The sequence below is a fragment of the Urocitellus parryii genome, chromosome 9, assembly GCF_045843805.1.
Source record: "Urocitellus parryii isolate mUroPar1 chromosome 9, mUroPar1.hap1, whole genome shotgun sequence".
Lineage (NCBI taxonomy): Eukaryota > Metazoa > Chordata > Mammalia > Rodentia > Sciuridae > Urocitellus > Urocitellus parryii.
The window spans coordinates 108,311,154-108,334,484 of NC_135539.1; the positions used below are offsets into that span (position 1 = coordinate 108,311,154).

The 23,331-nt window shown below is 45.6% G+C and overlaps 1 pseudogene; it reads left to right on the forward strand.

The window, feature by feature from the left end:
* The first annotated feature begins 15,296 nt into the window (after window positions 1-15,296).
* Window positions 15,297-16,116, forward strand: LOC113181759 (glyceraldehyde-3-phosphate dehydrogenase pseudogene; annotated as a pseudogene).
* The last annotated feature ends 7,215 nt before the right edge of the window (window positions 16,117-23,331 follow it).

The following is a 23,331-nucleotide window of genomic DNA, read 5'->3' on the forward strand; positions in this document are numbered from 1 at the left end:
GAACAATATATAAGTTTCTTGGATGTGTTCTTCCGGTTCAGTCAATATTAATAATATACATGTAAATAATGAGTAGTACATATTCATTAACATTGAACTCCCAGCCATCAGAACGATAACTCACACCTGAACAAAGCTTATCCCGTGTGCTCAATTCCTCTGAAAGGCTCACCATGATTTTCCTGTGCCGAGGAAGATGCAGACTTCCACATTATGCTTGGGGACCAAAAGCACAAAAGTGTCCCCAAACAAGGTGCTGTGAGAAGGATACTTATTCACAAGAACTGAGGTAAGAAGCCAGAGAGCGCCTGTTTGACCTCAGCTGGGAGTACGTGTGTTGGGTGAGTCCCATTTCTACTCCTCTGTATATGTCCACAAATGACTCCAAAAGCATGGCAAATAATGATTTGGGGGTTACCAATAAATTTTAGTGAGTAAGCAAATTCACAAATACAGAATTCACCAATATTAAGGTTTCACTGTACATTATTCCATTTACTTCTCCTAACAATTCCATGTGGTAGGTATTAATATAATTCCCATTTTAAAGACTAGAAAACTTGGGCCCAGTTGGTTATAGGATATGCACAAGCCAAAAATGATGCTTGGTATTTCTCCCTTATCCATTTAAAGACATTTCACTTGGAAGAAACACTATCAGCGAGGACCATCCTGCTTTGGTCTTTGTTTTGTTTCAATACACATATTTAAATGAGCTTGTTCAGTCATGGGTTGGTGTGTTCTGCCTAACTTATTTGGAAATGCTTCTGGGGACAGGGGATTTCCATAATGAACCCTAAATTTATTGTGTACAGAGAGGGCCTCTTTTGCCATTTATTCTCCAGAAGCTCTGCAAGCGATTCTTGAAAAATCAGCCCACAACCCCATCTTTGTCTACTGCTAACAGCTCACATGACGTGTAGTCTAGGACAACTGTGGGAAGCCATAGGGAGGCTTTGCATTTATTTATCCACTAGATGCAACAAATATTGGGTCCCTGCTGTTTACTTAGTTCAATGTTGAGCTCAGGTCAGGGTCACTATGGACATAGAAAACATGTTAACCCTGGTCCTCTTTCAAGGAAGTGACCTGTGCTATGGGGAGACTGTTAGACACAAAGATCTTAGGCCATTCAGAAAAGCACATGGTGCACAGCCAAGTTTGGGGTGGCCTTTATTGGGTCAGGGGATCTGTGAGGGCTTGAGTGGGTACTTCCTCATGGAGGAAATCTTCAGTGGGAATAGTTGGAAAGAAAGATTGGAATCCAGGCATCAAGAAGGTGGAAACAGACTACAGTGACACAGCCACATCAATGTTTATAGAAGCTCAACTCACAATAGTTAAGCTATGGAACCAACCAAGGTGCCCTTCAATAGATGAATAGATAAAGAAAATGTGGTACATACACATAATAGAATATTACTCAGCCATAAAATGTGACTTTTGGTGGTAAATGGATGGATGTAGAGATGGATGTTAAGTGAAATAAGCCAATCTCAAAAAACCAAAGGTCAAATGTTCTCTCTGACCTGTGGATGCTAACACACAAGGGGTTGTAGGGGTGGAGAATAGAAGTTCAATTGATTAGACAGAGGGGAATGAAGGGAAGGGAGGGGAAATGAGAGTAGGAAAAATAGTGGAATGAATTGAACATAATTTTCCTATGTTCATATATGAATAAATCATAATGAATTTCCACATCAAGTACAACCATAAGAATGAGATCCTAATTAGAATAAGTTACACTCCATGTATGTATGTCAAAATACACTCTACTGTCATGGATATCTAAAAAGAACAAATTAAAAAATGAGTGGAATATAAAAGAAGGTAGGAATAGGCATAGCCCATGAGGAGATCCATGTGGCAGAAGCTGTGTTGCATGCTCAGGGTAGGATCAGGCAGGAACCAAAAATCTACCCAAGGAAGAATCTGTGAGGGTCAAGGAGACAAGAGAGCTGTTGCCAAGCTGTGGAGGTGGAGAGGCACAAGGCCGCATGTTCTCAGTTCCCTCCCAAACAACAGAGGGGAGCCCAGGATCAATCCACCTGGGCTCCTTGGCAGTTACGTTGCGTCTTCAGCCGGTGCCACTTACAAGTCCCCGGGCATGAGGAGCCACTGCAGACAGCCAGCTGATAACGGGGTAGGTTATAGAGAAGACAAAATGTCCTGCCAGGGGTTCTCTCTTTATCCTCATAATCAGAGCTGCCTTCACCTTCCCAATCCATCTCCAATTCATTCCTCAACCCAGCCCAGTCTGAATTTCACCCTATTTCTAAACAAAGTAAAGACTTTTTCATGAGGGACACTAGTGACTTTCTTGTCGCTACATCCGAAGCACATTCTTTCAGTCCTCAACTAACTGGGTACTTAGAATAGAATGAAATTATCATGAGGTCAGAAAAATCTTTCATTCACTACTACTTTCCCAGAATCTAGAACAGACTGGGATAATAGGTGCTTAGTAAACAAAGAATGAGCCAGGTACAGTGAGGCATGACTATAATCCCAGTGACTCAGGAGACTGAGGCAGGAGGATTGCAAGTTGGAGGCTAGTCTCAGCAACTTAGCAAGACCCTCTCCAAATTAAAAAAAAAAAAAAAAAATTAAAGGTTGAATGTAGCTCAGTATTAAAGCAACCCTGGGTTCAATACCCAGTATAAAGGAAGGAAGGAAGGAAAGGGGGAGGGAAAAAGAACTTTCTTCCATTGATTTCTGTGACATGGTCGTCTCCAGTTTTCTCCTATTCCTTGTGTTCTCCTTTCTTGTCCCCTCTGTAGACTCTTCTTCTTCATCCTGCCATGGAGGACACTCGAAGCCTCCATCCTGGGCAATTTTCTCTTCTCATCTATTTGGATGCTTCCCTACTTATGATGGGGTTACATCCTGATAATTCCATCATCAGCCAAAAATACCCTAAGTCAGGGCTGAGGTTGGGGCTCAGTGGTAGAGCACTTGCCTAGCACATGTGAGGCACTGGGATCAATCCTCAGCACCACATAAAAATAGATAAATAAAATAAAGACATTGTGTCCATCTACAACTAAAAAAAAAATTTTTAAATATCCAAAGTCGGGGCTGGGGTTGTGGCTCAGCCGTAAAGCACTCGTCTTGCACATGCGAGACCCTGGGTTCGATCCTCAGCACCACATAAAAATATATGAATAAAATAATGGTATTATGTCCAACTACAACTAAAAAATAAATATTTGAAATATATATATACATATATATTTATTTGAAATGTATATATATTTGAAATGTATATATATTTGAAATGTATATATATTTGAAATGTATATATATTTGAAATGTATATATATATATATATATATATATATATATATATATTTGAAATATATATCCCAAGTCAAAAGTGTGTTTAATGTATCTAACCTATGGAACATCAGATCTTAGCCTAGCCTAAAAGTGCTCAGAACATTTACATTAGCCTATAGTTGGGCAAAAATCATCTAACACAAAGCCTATTTTATAGTCAAGTATTGACTCATGTAATTTTTGAAGGTACTGTAGGTGAAAAAGAGAACAGCAGTTTGGGTGTGCTTTTAGCACCACTATAAAGTCACAAAGTTGAATTGTTTTTAAGTCTGCATTCTCTTTCCCTGGGAGATTTCACTCATTACCTTTAATTAGCATCTGTGGCAGTTTGTATTGTCTGAGGATGGCCACAACGATCTGTTTATCCCATTTCACATACTCTTCTTACAATACAACTGATACTTTTCCACTAAGAAATGGAGTCTAAGTCCCCTCCTCTTGCATATGGGTTTCAGATTATGAGTTCCTGAGTCAAGGAAGTATGGTAGAAGGGATACTCTATGGCTTCCAAGGTTAGGTCTTATCTATAAAGGATAGTTTCCACTTGGCTCTCTCTCTCTTGGGATTCTCCCTCAGAACCAAGCTGTCGTCTGGTGAGGAAACCCAGGCCACATGGAGAAGCCACATGTGGGTGTTGTAGCCAGCAACTCCAGTTATGGTCTTAGTCGACAACCAATATCAACATCAGATAGCCCCAGCTCTCAGCTACTGAGGCTCCCAGCTGAGACCTCTGACATTATAGACCAGAGTTAAGCCATCCCCTCTGTACCCTATCCAAAGTCCCAACACACCCAAACCACAAGAGATAATACATGTTGTTTAAAGTCATTAAACATTGAGGTCCTTTGTTACTCAGCAATAGATAACCACTGTATACTGATATCTCCTAAATTCATCTTTCCAACTAAGGCTTCTCATTTGGTCTCTAAATCCATACATCGAATTGTGTATTCATCATTTGCACTTGGATAGCTCAACTGTCAGCTCAGCACATCCAAAACTCTTTCCAGGTAGGATCTTTTCCCAGTGTGTTATTTCTTGGTAAATGCTTCCACTTTCCAGCCATGTTCTCAGTCTAGAAATTTAGGAATCATCCCTTAATCCTTCCTGTTCCTCCTCAATCCACAATAAATCCATCAACAAATTAGGTCAATTTATCCCTAACTGTCCCTCAAATCTCACCACCTCTCATGATTCTTACCATCATCCTGGTCCAACCTGCCATCATCCCTCACCAATGTCTTTGCCTGTAGTAGTTTCCTGTCTCTCTAAGTGTAACTTGATCCTTTCTGATTTGGTCTTTACACTGCATCCAAAGTGATCCTTTATTAGGTCACTTAAATGGCTTTCCCTTGCTTTTAAGGCCAAGACCAACATCATTAACATGAGCTACAAGACCCTATGAGATTTAGCCCTTGCCTAAACCCCCCCAAATCCTAACCCTTCTTCCTAGGATCTCTGCTATGCACTGCACTGCCCTGTGCCAATTCTGGGACATTTCAACAGGGGATGCACACATGTTGTCAATTTCCAGGGAAATGTCTTTGTCCCCAGTCTTTTGCCTATTTTTTATTCATTCTCCTGTTCTTAGCTCAACCAAAGAATCCTCTCTTGACTTTGTCCCACCCCTATGTGGGGGCTCCTGTTAGATGCTCTCATAACTCCATAGGCCTTTTATTCATAGAATGTCTGCCTAATTGCACATGATCTGTGGGATAATTTTATGTCTCCTTCATAAGACTGAAAGGTCCAGGTTGGTAGGATCCAAGTCTATTATGCCCCTAGCACCAAGAAAAGGCTTCTGCAAATTCCTACTGTTTACTGAAGAAGTAGATCCAAAGTGGATACCCAAGAAGCAAGCTCTAACCTGGAGGGTCAGCAATACATTTCTCAGTTCCATGAGCACAGTGTCCAGGTGAGATTCTGTTGGAAACTATACAGCATCCTTTCCCACTGCAGAAGGCTTTTTTTTTTTTTTTTCCTAACAGGGTTCAGGTTTCCTACCCCAGCATTGATGTGGGGATGTTTGGTGAAGGATCTGGATTAAATTTTCTTGGGATAGATTAAGGAATAGGCATGGGACACAAGGAAATTTTATGTGCAATTGTGATACTTGGGGTGTCTTGTGGCTCAGAAGAAATAAATGTCCCATAAATGGCAGAGGCAAAGCCTACTGATGCAGGGAACCCAGTTCCTCATTAAGGAAATAAAATAACCTGTGGGCCTGAAACTGCTTGTTATATGGGACAATAAATTGTTCCTTCTCAACATTGCTGCCATTTGGGGCCACATAGGACATTGAGCAATGTACCAGTAATATCCCTCATCAAGTTATGACAACCAAAGTTGTCTCCATACCCTATCAGATGTCCCCTGGCAAAATGGCCTCCCTTGAGAACTACTGGTGTAGCCAATTGATCTACATTTTCTATTGGTTGTAGCCAAAATCATCTTAATTGATATAACACCGTCCTGCTGATTTACCCATAGCAGACTAATCTCTTTTTACCTATGTACCCCACACCTGCCTCCAGCTCCAGACCCGCTCACAGACACTCACACAAAAAATACCTGCCTACCAGCTCCATTCAATACCAGTCTTCCCATCTCTGCTTTATACTGTCTCATATCATCTCTGCCTTTAGCATCTCCTGCCACTTGCTGTGGAAGCTGGTGACAAGGGGCTCAGTTACTTACTCCTGCCCTGTTAGTCAGTTTTCTGTTCCTATAACAATATAGCTGAGATAATCAACTTATAAAGAAGAAATGTTTATTTTAACTTGCAGTTCCAGAGGGTTTGTGGTAAGTTAGCCCCCTTGCTTTTGCATCTGTAGCAAGGCAGCCTATCAAAACAGGAAGTACATGATGGAACAGAGCCATATACCTGCTGGCCTGTCCAGAACTAAAAGAAAGAAAGAGGACAGGGTGAGGATCCCAATATCCACTTTGAGAGCATGCCCTCCATTGTCTGGAGGACCTCCTATCACCTCTTTAGAATTCCACCACCGCCCAACAGTGCCAATCTAAGTACCAAGCCTTAAAAAGCCACATGGGCCTTAGGGAAAATTCCAAACAATAGCACTGACACAGTTCTTTGTTCTCCCCACTCATCAGGACAGAAAGTTTCCTTCAAAATTCCCTTACCACGGTTCTTTGCCCATTCCTGTACTCCTGCCTCACTAGTTTCATCTATCCATCTATCCATCCCTCCATCCCTCCATCCATCCCTCCATTTCTCCATCCATCCATTCCTCCCTCCCTTCATCCATCCATTCATCTCCTGTTCAACACATATTTTGCACACTTACTCTGCACTAGAAGCTATAATAGGCATTGGAGGACAAGGGTCCCTAAAGAGTGTACAATCTGGCCAGGAAGACAGTTTGCAAGCCAGTGAGAAGTACTACAAGTGTTGAAGAAATCCTTTTAAAAAAGCATTTCCACACCCTGCCTAACCCTCCCATTCATTAGGTCTTCAAGATGGTGGCAATAACTGACCTTCATCTATATCCATGCAGCAGGTCTGGCAGGACAGTATCTGCCTATGGGATCACATCCCTTTCCAGTAACTGAATACACTTGGGAGAAATAAGAAAGCCTAAGTTTAACTGTGTTAAGACAGACTTTTCTTCCCCTCTGGACTTTTCTTCAACTGTTCTGAATTAGTGAGGTCTGTTTCTATTTAAAGAAAAAGGCAACAAAATCTTGTGGGTGTGCCTCTGAATATCTTGCCAAAAGACACACACACACACACACACACAGGCACACACACACACACACACCCACACACCCACCACCACCAATACCAACACCACCCCACCACCACCTCCACCATCCACACTCTGCTCTTGAAATACAGACACACAGTGACATACAGTGTCCGGCAGTTCAGGAAAAAAAACAGAAAATGGGCATCCTTTCAAACAGCCTGACGATATGGAGATGGAAGGGCAGCAGGGGGGGGGGCCAGGGCAGGGTAGGAGGGGTTTTGGTGAAGAAACTGCTCCAAGCACAACAGCAAAGGTCTCGCCTGAAGATTCTGGATTTCCTCTTTAGTTCTTTCAAAGAATGAGTCTCTGGTTCTATTTGGCGGAGGGACCAGCACTTGTGGGGTGTGGCCTTGGGCTCCCTCTTCCCTTACACAGTAACTCTATTGTTCAGAAACTGCGGCCAATTTATGGAAAGAGGTGGAATGTTTATGTAACTGACTCTGCTTTAGACAAGACGTTTGAAAGCAGAAAAAAAAAATGACGGGTGGAAGGAGGCCAGTCCAAACAGGGTTTTTCTTCCTTTCTGGACACAGATGTTGGAAAAAGGAGGAGAAGGAAGGAGGGAGGGAGAGAAGAAAGTCAAAGGACAGAGAAGGAATGCCAAAGTCCAAGCTGGCCAGAGACAGCCAGAGTCTGTCTTTGTGGCCAGGGCCAGGGCCTTGGAGCAGAACCTCCATTTTTGGAAGCTGCTGTTTTAATTAAATAGGTCAACCCCATCAGGGCGGCTCTGGTGTGGGGTCTGGAACTCATTAGACTAACATGGGTGGGGTGAGGCTGGCCGTGGGGGCTGCCATCCCCTGGTGAGTATGCAGGGGGTGGGGGTCTGGGACGAGGGAACTTCTTTACTGCTCTCCCCACAGCCAGGCCCCAGGCAGCTGGAGCTGCCAGGAGGGCCAGACCACAGATGGAGAATGCGCTTCGTTAAGCACAAGTCCGCTCTGCAGCCTGGAGGCCCAGGCAGCCTGGAAAAATCAGAACTGCTTCCAGGGGAAGTAGCAGGGACAAATCTCACCCATCCACCCAGCTCGACTGGGGGCTAATTAGGAGAACAAGCCTCATACCTATACTTTCCCTTGACCTTGAGAGCGGATGTTGGGCGCTGAGGGAAAAGGCTGGAGCAATTGACAGATGGAATCTTTGTCTGGCAGATGACAGGATTCCTGTCCTGGGGAGCCTCATTGAATAGGGAAAGCAGTCTTTTGCCCTCAGGGACAATCCTGCATTTAGGGATTCCTCCTGACCCTGGGATCCCTGGTGTGTTGGGAGAGCAGGATTGTAGTACACCAAGCAGTCATCAAACTCATCTAAAACTGGCATGAAAACAGGCTCCATTGGATTTCAGGCCAGATGAAGGATTTACATGCACAGTGCATTGGAGTTAGGGCTGGTTCCCAAGAGCAGCAAGATGGCCATGGCTTGGTTAGGACAACAGCCTGTTAGTTCTTAGCAGGCAGAATTTAGGCACCCACGTCCCCAGAGCTCTCAGTTCCACTGGTTGGGAGTGGTGAAGCAGGGTCTGAGCGCCAGATCTTTCACAGTAGGAGAACAAAGACAAATCACCTGACTGCCTAGTTTTCCCTGAAGGTTCTTGCCCAGCCGCAGGGATTGCTGGGTCAGGCTGTAATGACATCTTTGTCAGCCCGTCCTAGAGGCTAGGGACTGTCAGGTGTCCCCCAAGAATAAGATGACCACATGATTTATCATCTGAACTGGGACACTTTGGAGAAGGAAAGAGGTCTTATTAATCATTCTGCTGGGCCACAGGCATATGCCAGCCCTGCTTCATGTAAACCAGGACATTTAGCACCCCCTCCCTTCCTGAACTCTTGAAGGCCTGTGTGTGTGCAGCTGGGGAGGTTGCAGAGAAGCCAAAGGATTAGCTTCAAATATCCTTCAATGCCTCAATTCTACATGAAGACTTTCATATTTTCAATTTATCTGGAACAGGCCTGGTTTAGGTCTGTGGATCCAACATAAGGAAGACTTTATTATGTTAAATAAGATGTATGTGTTAAATATGTTGTATATGTGTACTTGTAAGAAGTATATATGTGTATACATATAGAAATACATAGTTGGGTCTAGATAGGTAGGGATAAATACTAATAAAATACAGAGGTTACATGTATTTATTTTTTAATTATTCAAATGAAAATGAGAGGCATCAAAAAACAGGAAGCCTCTTAGGACTATATCCTCAGCATCCCAAGGAGCAAATGTCACAAATAGATGTCATTTGTGGTTGCCCACATATTTGCAACACCCTCTTGGTATTTTGATAGTTCCTGAGAATACACATCCCACTTTCCTAAAGAAAAGTAAAACAAACTGCGTCCATCTTCCATTTTCTGTTGCTGCTGGAACAGGTAAGTGATTCCAACCCCACCAATCCAACTCAATCTTTGACTCAGAAAAGAGTTACCTGGGGATAGGTACATGGCAGGACCGGGTCATCCCTTTTTGCTGGCACAGGTCACAGTAGGCACAGTGTGGGTAGGGATTGGCAGCTTTTCTGTTCCTGACCAGGGTAAGAGCTCTGCTGGCAGCCACACCTGTGCTGTGGTTCTGGGAGTCATCCTAGAAACTCCACCTGAAGTCATTTCTTCAGTTCTCCCAATACCCTTACTAAATCCCATCATGTTTAAACCAGGGAGCAGGATTCCAGCTCTTTATGTTTGCATTGTTTTCAAAGAAGAGCCCTGACCAATTCTTATGCTTCAGGGGCAAATTTTCAGTAGACTTTTGTCACATGCATATAGTATGAAGGATGGGGGAAATTCAGCCCCAGAGAATGAAATGAGAGCATAAAATAAAGCCATTCTATTTCCCCCAGTGTCCAGCCCCAGCCTCCGTCTACCTGTTTCTACTTATTGGCTCCCACCTGTCCGTCCCTCCTCCTGCCCTCTCCTGCCCTAGCTCTTCATATTTCCTCTCCCTGCATCGTCACACTATTCCTCAGAAGTGGGGAACTCAGGAGAAGATAGTTGTCTCTGTCTTTCAGGAAGGTACAATGATGTCCAGTGAAGGCAGCATCTTGACTGAGCAGCTACGGGTGGAGAGGCAGTGACAGACACATCAGTCTATCTCTTTCTGTTCAAGGGCTTGGTGCTTCCCAAACCAGGGCTCCCTGGAGCTATGAGTAGCTCAGACATCTGCAGACCTCATTAGATTGGTGTCTAGTGAAAAGGGCAGACCCATTCAGATTTCCAGTCCCCATCTCTGCTCTGAGGCTAATGTAATCCTGGGCAAACCACTGACTGTGGGGACTTCAGTTTCCTCATCTGCCAAAGGAAGGATCACTAATTCTTAGCCATTAAAAATATGATCCTCTTTCCTCCTGTCTCCAACTCTCACACAACCCCCACTCCTGCAAAAATAAAGGCGGGGGGACAGGGAGGAGTGGTGGTGGTAATACATGATATTTTCTGTAAGATTTCAAGAAGTACTTTGTTAAGTCCCATCCCCTCCCTCCCTCCCTTCCTTCCTTCCTTTTCTTTGATTCTGGGGATTGAACCCAGGGCCTCATGTGTGCTAGACAAGCACTATACCACTGAGTACATCCCCAGCCCTTTTGGTTTTTAATTTTGAAACCAGCTGATCTGGAACTTGCCATCCTCCCTAAGTTACCCAGACTGACCTCAAACTTGTGATCCTCCTACTTCAGCCTTCCAAGTAGCTGGGATTCTAGTTATATGCCATAGTGCCTGGTTTCAAGTTCACTTACTCATCAAGAAGATTCAAAGTTGTTTTACCATCAGAGTCCCAAAGGGATCTCATGATCTCCAAATTATAACATCCCTGCTTTAAAGTCACCTGGGGGCAATGATTCTGGAAAACTCTACTGGAAAAATCTGCCAGCTCAATTTGGTTCTGCCCCTAGAAAAAGAGTCTATTTCTTTCTTGAGCCTGTTTTCTCACCTGTATTAAAAGGCTAATAAAAGCCACACTGCCAATCCTATAGCACTGTTAGAATCATACCATAGTAGAGGTGAACTTTTTTTTTTTTTTTTTTTTTTGTAAATGTAAGGAATAACTTAGGCAATTGCCTTTTATAAAGCCTAGGGGATGGTGGTGACATCAGGCCAGAGTTGTCAGAATCCCTGGTACCACTCTAGGGCCTGAGAACTAGAACCCAGTGATGTCACCCCTTAGAAATGAATGGCTTTCCCCACTCGGGGGCCTCTTTGAAGCTTCTTCATGTTCTGAATTTCAGACCCATGAACATCACTTCCTCCAGAGCTGTCTGCTTCCTGCAGCACCCTCTATTTAACCCACTGACCATGGCTGCATGACACATGCTCCCTGCCTGTGACAGTCCTATGCTCATTCATCCACTGCTATTCCCTGGGAGCAGTCAGGGAAGGACAGGCATAGTGAGACAGTGACATCCCTAGGACAGTCCTATTTTTCAAACCATATATCTAAATTTGGGGTTCAGAATATATGAACCCAGGATTAGTATCCTCCTTGGGATGCTCTCAGCTGTGAAGCATGTAGAAAGAACCATCTGCAACCTGATTAGAGGCCACAGACATCCACATCCAGTCACAACCACCTGGGAAGTGCTGTGTCTGTCCCAGACTTGGCCTGGCCTGCATGGATGGCATCAGGGCGCTACATCAAAGGAGAAGAGTGGTAGAGCCGGCGATTATTCAGGCATGTGGCTCACCTTTCTGCCAGTATTCTCCCTGACAAGACTTTACTTGCCACCCACATTGGTAACAGAGGATTAAAGGATCCTGGCTCTCCTCCTAACAAAAGCTCTCACCACCCTGGGAACAATGCTGTTATGCAGTCCTCCACCCCTGTCTGCCTTTCATGGCTCTACTGGCTCTAGGATGGCCCCACACAACCTCCAGCTCAGGCCAGGGTGGATGAGGCAGGAGAACGTGGACCACAGTGTGTCCACCCCAGGATGTTGACCCTCTGGTCCCTGGGAGTTTCCACTGGGCAGTTGCTGTGAGTGATAGCAGATTCTAATGTCTTTCAGTGTTCTCCGTGCTTTGAACTAGAGGACTGGGCTGAGGAGCCCCTAAGAAACAAGAATATGGTACCCAGAGGGCAGGGAGAGCAGAGAAAGTGATTATGATCAAGACAGGAGTTGCATGACTCCCTGTACAAGGGACTATGGGGAAATAGACTGACTTTATCCAAAATGGTAGCCATTAGCCACATGTGGCTCCTGAGCACTTGAAATGTGTCTCATCCCCATTGATATGTGTTGTAAATATAAAACACACACCAGGTTTCAGACATTGCAACACTGAAAAGAATATAAAATATCTTGTTCAGAATTTTATATGATTCCATGTTACAGTGACAATATTTTGCATATATTACATTAAATAAAATACATTATTAAAATTAATGTCACCTTCTTTTTTGAACTTCTTTTTTTTTTAATGAGGTTACTGGAAATTTTAAAATCATATCCATGGTTCAAATTTTATTTCTGTGGAACAGTGCTGGTCTGGCCTAGCCAAAGCAGAGGGCCCACCCAGGGGATCAGCTCTGGAGTGAGGAGGGCCTTCTATGCCCACCTCACAGAATGGGGCTGGAAACAGAAGCCTCTGAATAGTTTACCTGGGAAGAAGACAGACCTGGAGCTGGAACCAGAGTCCCTGACCCCATTCTAATATTCTGTTCCCTTAAGACACAAGCCCTTCCCCTCCCCAGGATGGGTTGATAAACTGGTGACTCATGATGGATGGATGGGAGAAGGTGCCCCCAGGACTCTAGGCCACCTACCTAAGGGTCCTACCTACTGCAGGACCCACAGAAGTTCCAGGGACCAGGGTGGTGGTGGTCTGAGTTTCCTCCTGCCAGGAGGGCTTGTCACAGCCTGCAAGCTTAGAGAAGAGAGATACCCTTTCCAATGCAGGGCATGTTCTATTATTTATTAACCCCGAGGAGGCCTGCCCACGCTGGCCTTCCAGCTGGTTAATTGGATTTCATGACAACTTTTTTAAAAGAAATGTTCTGAGGAGCAGCGCTGTGTCCTGCCCCAGGGGTCCTGTGCGGTTTCTTCGTCTCCTTGAAAATGCAGCCACTGCCATATAACGTGGGGCTTTAATCATACATGTCAGGGTAGCTCCAGCCCCAGCGGAAGCTGTGTTGGGGCTGACATAACTGCGGATGCTCAGGGTTGGGAAACAAGTCCCTTTCTTGGCTGCAATGGAGAAAATAACCACTGTGCTTGGTATGTGGGACACTGCTGGTTAATTTGTACAGTGCGACTGCTTCCATTACAGCCCTGGTAGGTGAAAGCATGCTGCTTATTAGAATCCAAATGTCATAGGTTTGCATTTCCTTCTGATGAGGAGATCCTACTAAGCATAAGGTCTGGTGATAATAGCTATTATCAAGGTAGAGACCTCTACTTAAACAATTACTTTGAGAATAGGCAGCTAAACACTAGTACATGTATTGTGGAACTGCTCATTGTCCCTCCTCCGTTGTCACTTTTGCCATGGTTAAGATTTCATCCAAAGCATGCTAGTTTGGGGGCGGGGGCAGGACAGGAGCCCCTGCTGACTCATAGCCACTCATTGTCCTGTGGTCTAAGCAACATATAAAGAGAGGCACAAGACCTGCCTTGCAGAATCGATGTAAGTATGCATCAACTTGCATCTTCAAGGACAGGCACGGATTCTTGGATTATGGTAGGATTTGCTGGAGAACTCTATTAAATTGTGGAATTCTGCCATAGGAAGGAGGTCTACCACCTGGGAAGTGCTGTGTCTATCCCAGGCCTGACCTGGCCTGCATGGATGGCCTCAGGGCACTACATCAAAGGAGAAGAGTGGTAGAGCCAGCGATGGAGGTTGGAGAACGAAGACAAGGAACTGACCCCCATTCCGTGTCTTCCTTGTGTGGAGTTCTGATTATAGTATATGCTTAAATATTACTAGCATGTGAACTCCAGAGAAGAAGCCCATCCTAGGGATTTGCAAAGGACCCTGGTGAGAAGGGATAGCAAGCAGGCCCTGAGACATTAGCACCTCTAGGGATAAGGCGGGGCAGGAGTTCAGATAACCAGGATATCCCTCTAAGTGGGGGACTCTCTAGGACAATGATCACAGAGCTATTAGTATTATGTGCCTGGCATTGCGTAAGGTGACTTATGAGTGATTTGTGCTCATTATTTATCCATAAATCTCAATAACTTAGTTATGTAGGTAACATTATTAGCCTCATTTTACTAGTGAGAAAATCAGAGCTTACAGAAATCAAGGGATTTGCTTGAAGTCACAAAGTTATGCGAAGCCAGGATTGTAACAAAGGTCTGTGATTCCAAAACCAACTGAATTTCTACTTTATAATGTCTTTCTTAAGAGACAGCCCCCTATCACCCATCAAAAAACTATGATTCTCGTATTATATCATGCAACAGGCCCTATGACAGCTCCAATGGAGCATGAACCTTGAATGGGCCTCGAGAGGAAGTGACTGCAGATGTGGGGGCAAGAGGAGCTTATCCTAGGTTAAGTGCAGGGTTGAATGCTGGTGGTGTGATGGTGGGGTGTGTGTAGGCCAGCAGGAGAGGACATGAAGAGGACAGACAAGATGAATCAGAAGGTTCCTCCCCAGACAGCAGAAGGTAGGGTTTGACATGTGGCCTGGGCTGAAGTCTGGAGGGCAGTGAAAGTGCTGGGAGGTTAAATGCTCACTTGAGGCTGGTGATTAAGGACAATCAGTCACATAATAGCTGGGGAGGGAATGCCACCGGGAATCGTGGAAGCTATGCCTCTAGGCAGGAATGAAGCTTGGCAGGTTAAAGCTGCCAGGGGTGGCTCTCTGCATTTCAGGGAGTACCAGTCATGTCCCTGAGGCAGGATAGTTAAAGTCAGAGTTACCAAATTTGCCTCATATTGGGCACCTGGTCATCAGGACTGCTCTCAAGTCTGGCAAAATTAAGGGCCACGACTTGATCCTTACTGTCTGTCTCCAAGCCTGCGCTATGAACTGTGAACAAAGGGACCATTTGTGTTTCATTTGAATTGAAAACCAATTGTCTATGTGCTTGTTTTTATGTGCTAAGACACCCTGACCCGGACATCACGCTTTGGTTGAACACGCAGGCCCAGTGCAGGTTGAGAACAGAAGTGTGCACATAGGCCTGCAGAGCTGTTGCCAGCAGCAGGAGATATTGTCACTAGCAGTCATGCCTTCAGTGACCTCAACTATATGATTCTCATGTTCTAGTTTGATTCCACTCATGGCAAGTTCAATGGCACAAAGCTAAGAATGGGAAACTTGTCATTAATGGAAAGCCGGTTTCCATCTTCCAGCAGTGAGATCTTGCCTACGTCAAATGGGGTGTTGCTGGTACTGAGTATGTTGTGAAATCCACTGGTGTCTTCACTATCATGGAGAAGGCCTGAGCTCATTTGAAGGATGAAGCCAAAAGGGTCATCATCTCTGAGGCTTCAGCTGTTACCCCCATGTTTGTAACAGGTACGAAACATAACAACTCCTTTAGTGTCACCAGAAATTCCTCCTGTATCACCAATTGCTTAGCACCCCTGGCCAAGATCATCCATGACAAGTTGATGTGCGTGATGGGACTCAGGACCACAGTTCCTGTCATCACTGTCACCCAGAAGTCTTTGCTGTCCTCTCTGAGAAACTTTGGCATGATGTCACGCGTCTACCCAGAACATCATCCCTGTGTCCACAAGCACTGCAAAGTCAGCAGGCGAGAGCATTCCTGAACTGAACGGGAAGATTGCTAGCATGACTTTTTGTGTGCTTACCCCAATGTGTCAGTCATGGATCTGATCTGCCACCTGGAGAAATCCACCAAGTATGATGACATTAAGAAGGTGGTAAGCAGGCATCGAACAACACCCTGAAGGACATCCAGGGCTACAGTGAGGATTAGGTTGTCTCCTGTGACTTTAACAGCAACATGCACAAGTCCACCTTTGATGCTGGGGCTGGCATTGCCCCAAGGACTATACACAGAGAATCTCCCTCCTCCCAGTTCCCATCTGGGACCCCCTGAAGAAGGGGAGAGGCTTAGAGAGCCCTACTGTCATATACCCTTAATAAAAACTCTACTGTACCACCCTGAAAAAAGGTGCCAGGTGCAATGGTAACAGAACAACAGTAGTGCCTTCTTTTATTTAATATGTAAAAATTAGAGGGCAAGAACTGACAAACCAGGAGCAGAGGGAGGAAAAGGAAGAATAGTCCAAGTGACTCTGAGGCCCCAGTTGGAGGATGTGCACACAGGTTCCTCCTTGCACCTGGTCCCCAGCACAGTCTGAAGCTACATCCAAGTCAGGGGTCTCCAGCCTACCCACTGAACACTCCTACCCCACAGGCCAGATTTGGGATTAGGGTCTTTTCCGAGCTCTTCCCTGCCCCCTCTGCATTAAAACCAAGACATCCCCCATTTCTCCAGCCTCTTGTTTCTCTAATTTTATGATTGTATGAAAATAAGGTTCCCAAATTGCCTTTAATTAGCTTTAATAAGACAGCCTTTTTGCTAATTAAAACGATTATTAAGAAACCATTTATTGAGAGTGAACACAGTTGTTAGAACCTGGGAGAATTCTGAACTCTTAATAACAAAAACAGCCACCAGCAGCCCCATCCCTAGGCCACCCATTCACCTGCTGGTCTCCTTAACTGGGATGGGTGATGTTGAGGCTGGGGATCAAGGGTCCCAACCCTCCCTCTCTTTCCCGGGCACCTCAGGGGCCAGATGCTGCCCACGTTCCTAAGGCTGTACTTTCCTCAGCCCTTGGGTTCAACGTGTTAAGTAAGCATCTGGTGCTCCGGAGCAAGGCTGGGGCAAGGCAGTCAGAAGGCTTTTAAACCTCCAAAGTCACTTCACCAACGTGGGCTTGTATCTCTAGGTCTGTAAAAAATGGGCGATGAGCCTGGGTGGCCTTAGAAGCCCAGTCTCTCTGGAACTTGATCATGCTGAGGCTCCCCATAGCGCTTACACTATCGAAAACAGTTCTCTGAGTAATGGGGCAGCTTGGGGCTGGCAGAGCGCGGCAGCTCATCTATTTCTCTCCTCCCTCTCCGCAGGGCTGCTCAGCCTGAGGAACTGACACACATCGCGAAGGGGGTCAGAGGCTCTGAGAGGCACGGTTCAGGTAACTGGCAATGAGGCAGGCCCAGAAGCCAGGCCCGAGCCGCGGAGGGGCAGTGCCCGGTTCCCCAGGTACTGGGTCCCCTGCTGGGGCGCTCCTCCCACCTCCTCCTTATCCCGCCCGGGGCAGCATAGCTGCAGACAGCTCCCTGAGGACCCTGAATCCCTGGTGCTGTCATCTTTTCTTTGCGTACAGAGTGGGCTGGGAGCTGGAGTCTGCAGAGGCTGGGCGGGGACCTTTGTGTGACATCTGTGGCCAGGGAGGGGGAGACTCAGGTCGAAGGTGGCTGGAGATGTCCTGGGCTTCTTCTAGGGACGTTGTCTGGGTCATGTCCGCTTTCTCGGGTCATGGTGTCTGGGGCAGCCTGACCCTCACTTCCCCGCAGGCATCCCAGGGTCCTTTTGGGGACTTGGCCAACTCAAGGTCTGGCATCAATCTAAAAGCTGTGTTTGGGGGTTCATTTTATCTTATTTTATTTTTTTATTTTAAAATATTACAACAAGAAGAAGGTGGCCTCTGGAGTTCCACAGCCCTGGGTTCCAGTTTTGTGGGGGAGAAATACCAGCTTTGTGACCTTTTGTAACACAACTGAGCCTTCGTTTCCTGAGCCAGCTTTCTTCCCACGGTACTGCTGGAAGGTTTACATGTAGTAATGAAATTGCGCAGCCAAAGAAGGTGCACTTGACCTCGGCCAGTGAGGGCAAAGGACAAACTTCAAGGCCTTACATCCAAGGCTCAGCTGGCCCTTCCCTGCTCCGCACTCGCTCTAGGCCAAGGTCAGCGCCTGGCTCCGCAGTTCCCAGCCCAGCAGTGGCTCGGAATCACCGCCCACGTTGGGGGGGGGGTCTCAGTGGAGGCTAATTAGTCCTGATTCTCCAGGGCAAAGCCTGGGCCTAGGGGTTTTGTAAAGGCTCCCCGGGGGTTTCCGAGGTACAGCCAGGATTAAGAACTGGCGAGGTAAGTAAAACGAGCGCTCTTTCCGAAAGGAATAAACAAAGAGGCCTTCCAGGGCGGGAGGGAAGGGAGTTGCTGGGTCCCTTGCCGTCTGCAGGTGAGCCTTTCCCACCTGCACTCACACGTAGGAACACACGCGTGCTCAGACGCATATTGATAGGGATTGACACTCATCCACATCCACACACACACATACACACTTTGGCGCTGCACGGACGCTCACACCCACACGCACTGTCTTCTCCTGGCATGTCCAGCCGCCCAGACCCAGGCAGTGTGCGCCAGCGGTGGGCAAAGAAGGTCTCCTGCCCCACGGCCAGGGACGCACTGCTGCTGGTGACAGCGCGGCTCCTCGGAGCCCCGGGTGCTTTGCAGAGCCCCCGCAGGGCCGCGCCGCGCTCGCTTCGGCTCTTTGTTATGCTAATTCCCCTTCCCAGCTGGTGCCAGCTGCCTGCACAATGAGCGCCCGGAGCCCTCGCCAGCCTTCGCCAGCCAGAGAGCGGGGGTGGAGAGGGACGCGGGGGTGGGGTGGGGTGGGGGGCGCGGGGGTGGGGTGGGGGAGGACACTACGCCCTGCGCCGGCGATTTCAGCCTGGCCCTGCGTGGCGCAGAGGTGAGCTGCCCAATAAGCAGCCTTCCCACATCCTTCCCTCCCCCATGCTTGCAAGGCCGCGCCCCTTGGGGCCTTCAGGGCATCCACTGATTCATTCCAGTCGCCTGGGCTGCCCGCCCTCCAGGTGCCAGGGCTTGATGAAAAGTAAAAGGCTCCTTGGCGGCTCGAGAGCCGTGTGGATGAAAGAGGGGAAGCCGCCTCCCAGACCACACAGCTAATCCTCCCATAAACCTCGAGCAAATAAGGGGAGAGGAAGAACAGGCCGGCTACAGATGTGGAGTGCAGCCTCCGGGGATCCCCAAATTAAAACTCGTGCAGGGGAAGCACTTGGACCACCACCAAATGACACTAATTGGGTTATGGGACCATAATCTTGGCTGGTATGGAAAAAAAAAAACAGTTATAGTCACAGCTGCAAGGACTGTCTTCATAAAACCGAGGAAAGTCGGCTATTTTATTACGCATAAACATGAGAGAGAAGAGGGTTCACGGATCCCCTGCCTGCCCCACACTAGCTTGAAGGCGAGGACAATCTTATGCCAAGAGGAGCAGCGTTGTGCCTGGCTGGCTCCGGGTGTCTGCAGCTAATGGGCTGGGGGCGGGGAACGGGGGGGGGGGGAAGCACTCCAGGGGGAGGGGTAGAGTATTGAGGATGGGGAGCGTGGACTATCTGGAGGAATGTAATGCAGACAATAGGTTGGCAGCCAAATGCAGAAAGCAATGATTCTGAACAGAAAAATCTCATATTTAGTCTCTAAAGATCATTCAGAGGGCTGGGATGTGGCTCGGTGGTAGAAGCTTACCTAGCATGCACCAGGGCCCTGGGTTCAATGCCCAGCACCATAATAAAATAAAATAAAATTTTAAAACACCCAGAAGCAGTTTCTCCAAGGGGGTAGAACCTGGGGAAACAAAGGAAAGAAAAATGTTGTAGAAAATTCAAATGCAAATCTTCAGAAAGATCCCAGGTTGTTGGAGTCACAGATGTTAGACTCAGGAGAGAACAATCTTAGAGTCCCTTTAGGTCCAGCCTCTTCACTTGACACCCAGACTCTGTTCATGGTAGGACAGCTAGCAGGTACCAGAGATGGACAAGAATCTGTCTTCTAACTCCTAACCTAATGCCCTTATCACTGCTTTAGCTATAATTTTGTGATTAAGAAACAGCAGTTATTTGACCAGAAATGAGTAGTAGACCCTAAGAAAATAGCTAAAAATGAGAAAAAGTTAACAATGAATGATTAAGTTAAATCTTATCTGAGCTATAATTAGAGTTGGAAATTAATTTTTACAAAATCCATCCCAAGATTCTTCCAGTACATATGTATCTATTCACCCATTAAAACATCCAGATGGACAGATGATCCTAAGGTTTATTTAAGGTTCTTTCTGTTTGGGTACCAACAATGTTTCCCAGGGAGCATTGTCATGTTGGCTAAAACCAGCTAGGTCAAGGCTGGACTGGTTGAAAAATCGAATTGATCATCCTTACTGTTTGGAATCATCTTCTGGGTTTCCAAACAGAGAGGACAGGGGTTTGGAGATGCACAGCTGGAATATCCTTGAGCATGTTCAGGTGTCCTGGCCTTTCCTTTCCTTTTGTCAATCAACCGAAATGGCAACTACAGATACCAATCATGCCATTCCAGAGCCTGGGGGGCGTAGGAGGAGACCCTGTTGCTGAGAAGTCCTGGAACCATCATGACCCAAACTACATTGATTTCATTACATTCTGGTGCCCATTTCTCATTCTCAAATCACATGGTTCAGAAACTCATTTCAGGTCCTATCAGTCAGCAAGTATCACTACAGGTGCATCTCATCTTGTGGAAAAATATATACTCTTGAAAAGTGGTCAGAGAGGGAAATGCAACTTTGTAAATGAAAATCTTTTTTGAAATCATCAGTTGGGCTGCATTGAGAGGTAGCATTAAAAAGGGATGATAGTTTGAAGTAGGGATAATCACCCCATAGTTAAGAGTTGTGGTTAACCCTTAACTACAACTCTGGTAGTTCTGCTTTTTAAATTTAGATTTTATGAGTGGAAACTGTATCTTAGTTTTGTTTGTTTTTTGTGGTGCTGAGGATTGAACTCAGGACCTAATGCATGCTAGACATGTGTTCTACCACTGACCCACACTTCCAGCTCTCTGTCGTAGTTATTTTATGATTATCTAGAAAATTCTGCTTTGGCTTTTGTTGCCAGGGAATAGTATTGAGTTTAAATAATAATAATAATTATATATATATATATATATATATATATATATATATATATATTTAAACTTAGCACCATTTTTTTCTCAGAGACCCATTTAATATGCTAATAGAATCAACTGGAACTTGGGCAAATGCTGGGGGTGAGTCAGAGGTTAGTGGTTTTTAATCTTTTCCCTTGTAAGGGGCACTTCTTAGTCCCTCAACACAGACAATGTTTTAAAATATACTATCTTCAAAACAAATTGCACTTATTAAGAATCATGCCTTGATTTCCTCAGTCAGTTTCTTCTCAGTCTGTGATAAATGGGTCAACCTAGAGCTGATTTAATTCCAACAAAGGTAAAAAGAAATCTGACATGGGTTTGCCAACGCAACTGCTTTCAGGAAATTTTATGAGTTTCAATATGCTTTTGGAAGCACTGAATGTATCTCAGGGACACCAATATCCTGAGACTACTTTTATAATTGTCTAAAAGTCCTGGGACCCCAAGTTTGACAACATCCCCCTGTTCAATTTCAAGCTCACTGTACAAAACTGCAGAGGCTGAACATTCTCCATCAAAAAGAGAATCTAGTATTGTTAGGACCCTGTCACAGGGCATCCAGGGACAGTAGTGGAAAAGTCACAGAGGCTTGCTCTTATGGTACACCCATAATGCATACCTGCCCCAGGTTCAGTCACTTCCTCAATATTGAAGATTTTAATCCTGACAACCTTATGATGTGGATACCATGTGCCGCCCCATTTTACAGTCAAGAGAACAAAGGCACTAGGAGGTATGTGGCTCGTTGGCCAGGACTGCACAGCTACAATGGCGGAGTTGGGATTTACATCCAGAAAATTCCACTCCAAACCCCACACTCCTAACCCTCTGCTACGTCCCAATCTCATTAGACACCCACAACTTCTATGCCTGAACTGAACAGGAGACAGGTGCTAATGCCTATACCTACTCACAAAGACAGTTGGGCAGTATCTATAGACCTGGAGAACAAGAAACTCCTCTGGCTCCTGAAAGGGCAGACAAGTCATTTCCCTCTTCCTGCAAAAACATAAAGGAAATTCTTTCATCCCTGAGATGTTTTTTCTTGTCTTCATAAAGAGCTTTGACAGAGGGGGAAAAATTGTCTTCCTTCCTTTTCAGTCTTTAGACTTTAAACTGATCATTCTGTAACGCATGTGGAGCACCAGACTTCCTCCACTCTACTGGATCAGAGATCAACTCCCTAACTTTCTGCCAAAATCCCCTGCATAGCCTCTCGTCCTGTCTTTTCCTTATCAGCACAGGGGAGTGTTGTGAGTTTTGAAGATGGTGTAGCTGTCGGACTGCTGTGCCAGGCAAACTTTAGAGCGACACATTCACCTCTCAATTGCAAGAATGCAAGGATCATGCCATATCTGAGCTTAGTTCATTACAGCAACCTCAAGAGGCAGCTGCAGACATGTCAGAAGCCTCAGAGCTGGTTTGTGTGAGTTGACTGATCACATCACATGCCAGGATTCAGTAGCTCTCATGGAATGACCTGGATGGAAACAGTATCTACTAAAGGCCCAGCTGGTTTGGGCAGCACAAGCCAAAGTGTAGATTGGATCCCTTTCCCACAAAGTTCTGATATTTGTTCATTGTCTTGAGGATCTCTGTGGGAATATCACAACTTATATCTCTGTAAATTCTTTTCTATGTGGGTTCTGTCCCCAAGATAAGGCATTTTATAAGATGGGATCACTTTATTTTTATTAGTTTTTTTTTTTTTTGCAGTGTTGAGGGCTGAACCAGTGGTGTTCTACCACCAACCCCCATCCTCAGACCTTTTAATTTATTTCTCTTTTTTGTTTGGAGACTGGGTCTTGCTAGGTTCTAGGCTAGCCCTGAACCTTCAGCCTCAGCCTCCTGAGTTGCTAGGATTAGAAGCATGAGCTTAGAAGTGATAAAGTTACTGTGCTAACTTTATCACTTTAAATCAAAGAAATACTTATAAAATGGGAATATGGGAAATTTCATGAGAAATGATTAATACATGACTATACTTTCTATTAGCTTCATTGTGGTCAAAAGCAGGTGTTTTCAGGCTATGAATAAGTAGTTTGCATTTTCGAAGTTAACTGGATCAACACCAAGGGGAAAAAAAAACAATCAGACAGCCCACCAGAGAACTGTTTACCAAAGAAGCAGCTCATGGCAATGGTTTGCAAACACCACCAGACTAACTTGTATAAATTCCATTCGTTTAGTCATCGTTCTTCAGCCTGTCACAGATAGTGAAGGGAAAGGCAGAAACAGGAAATTACAGACTATTTTAAACAGCATGTTTTATTAAATTCACT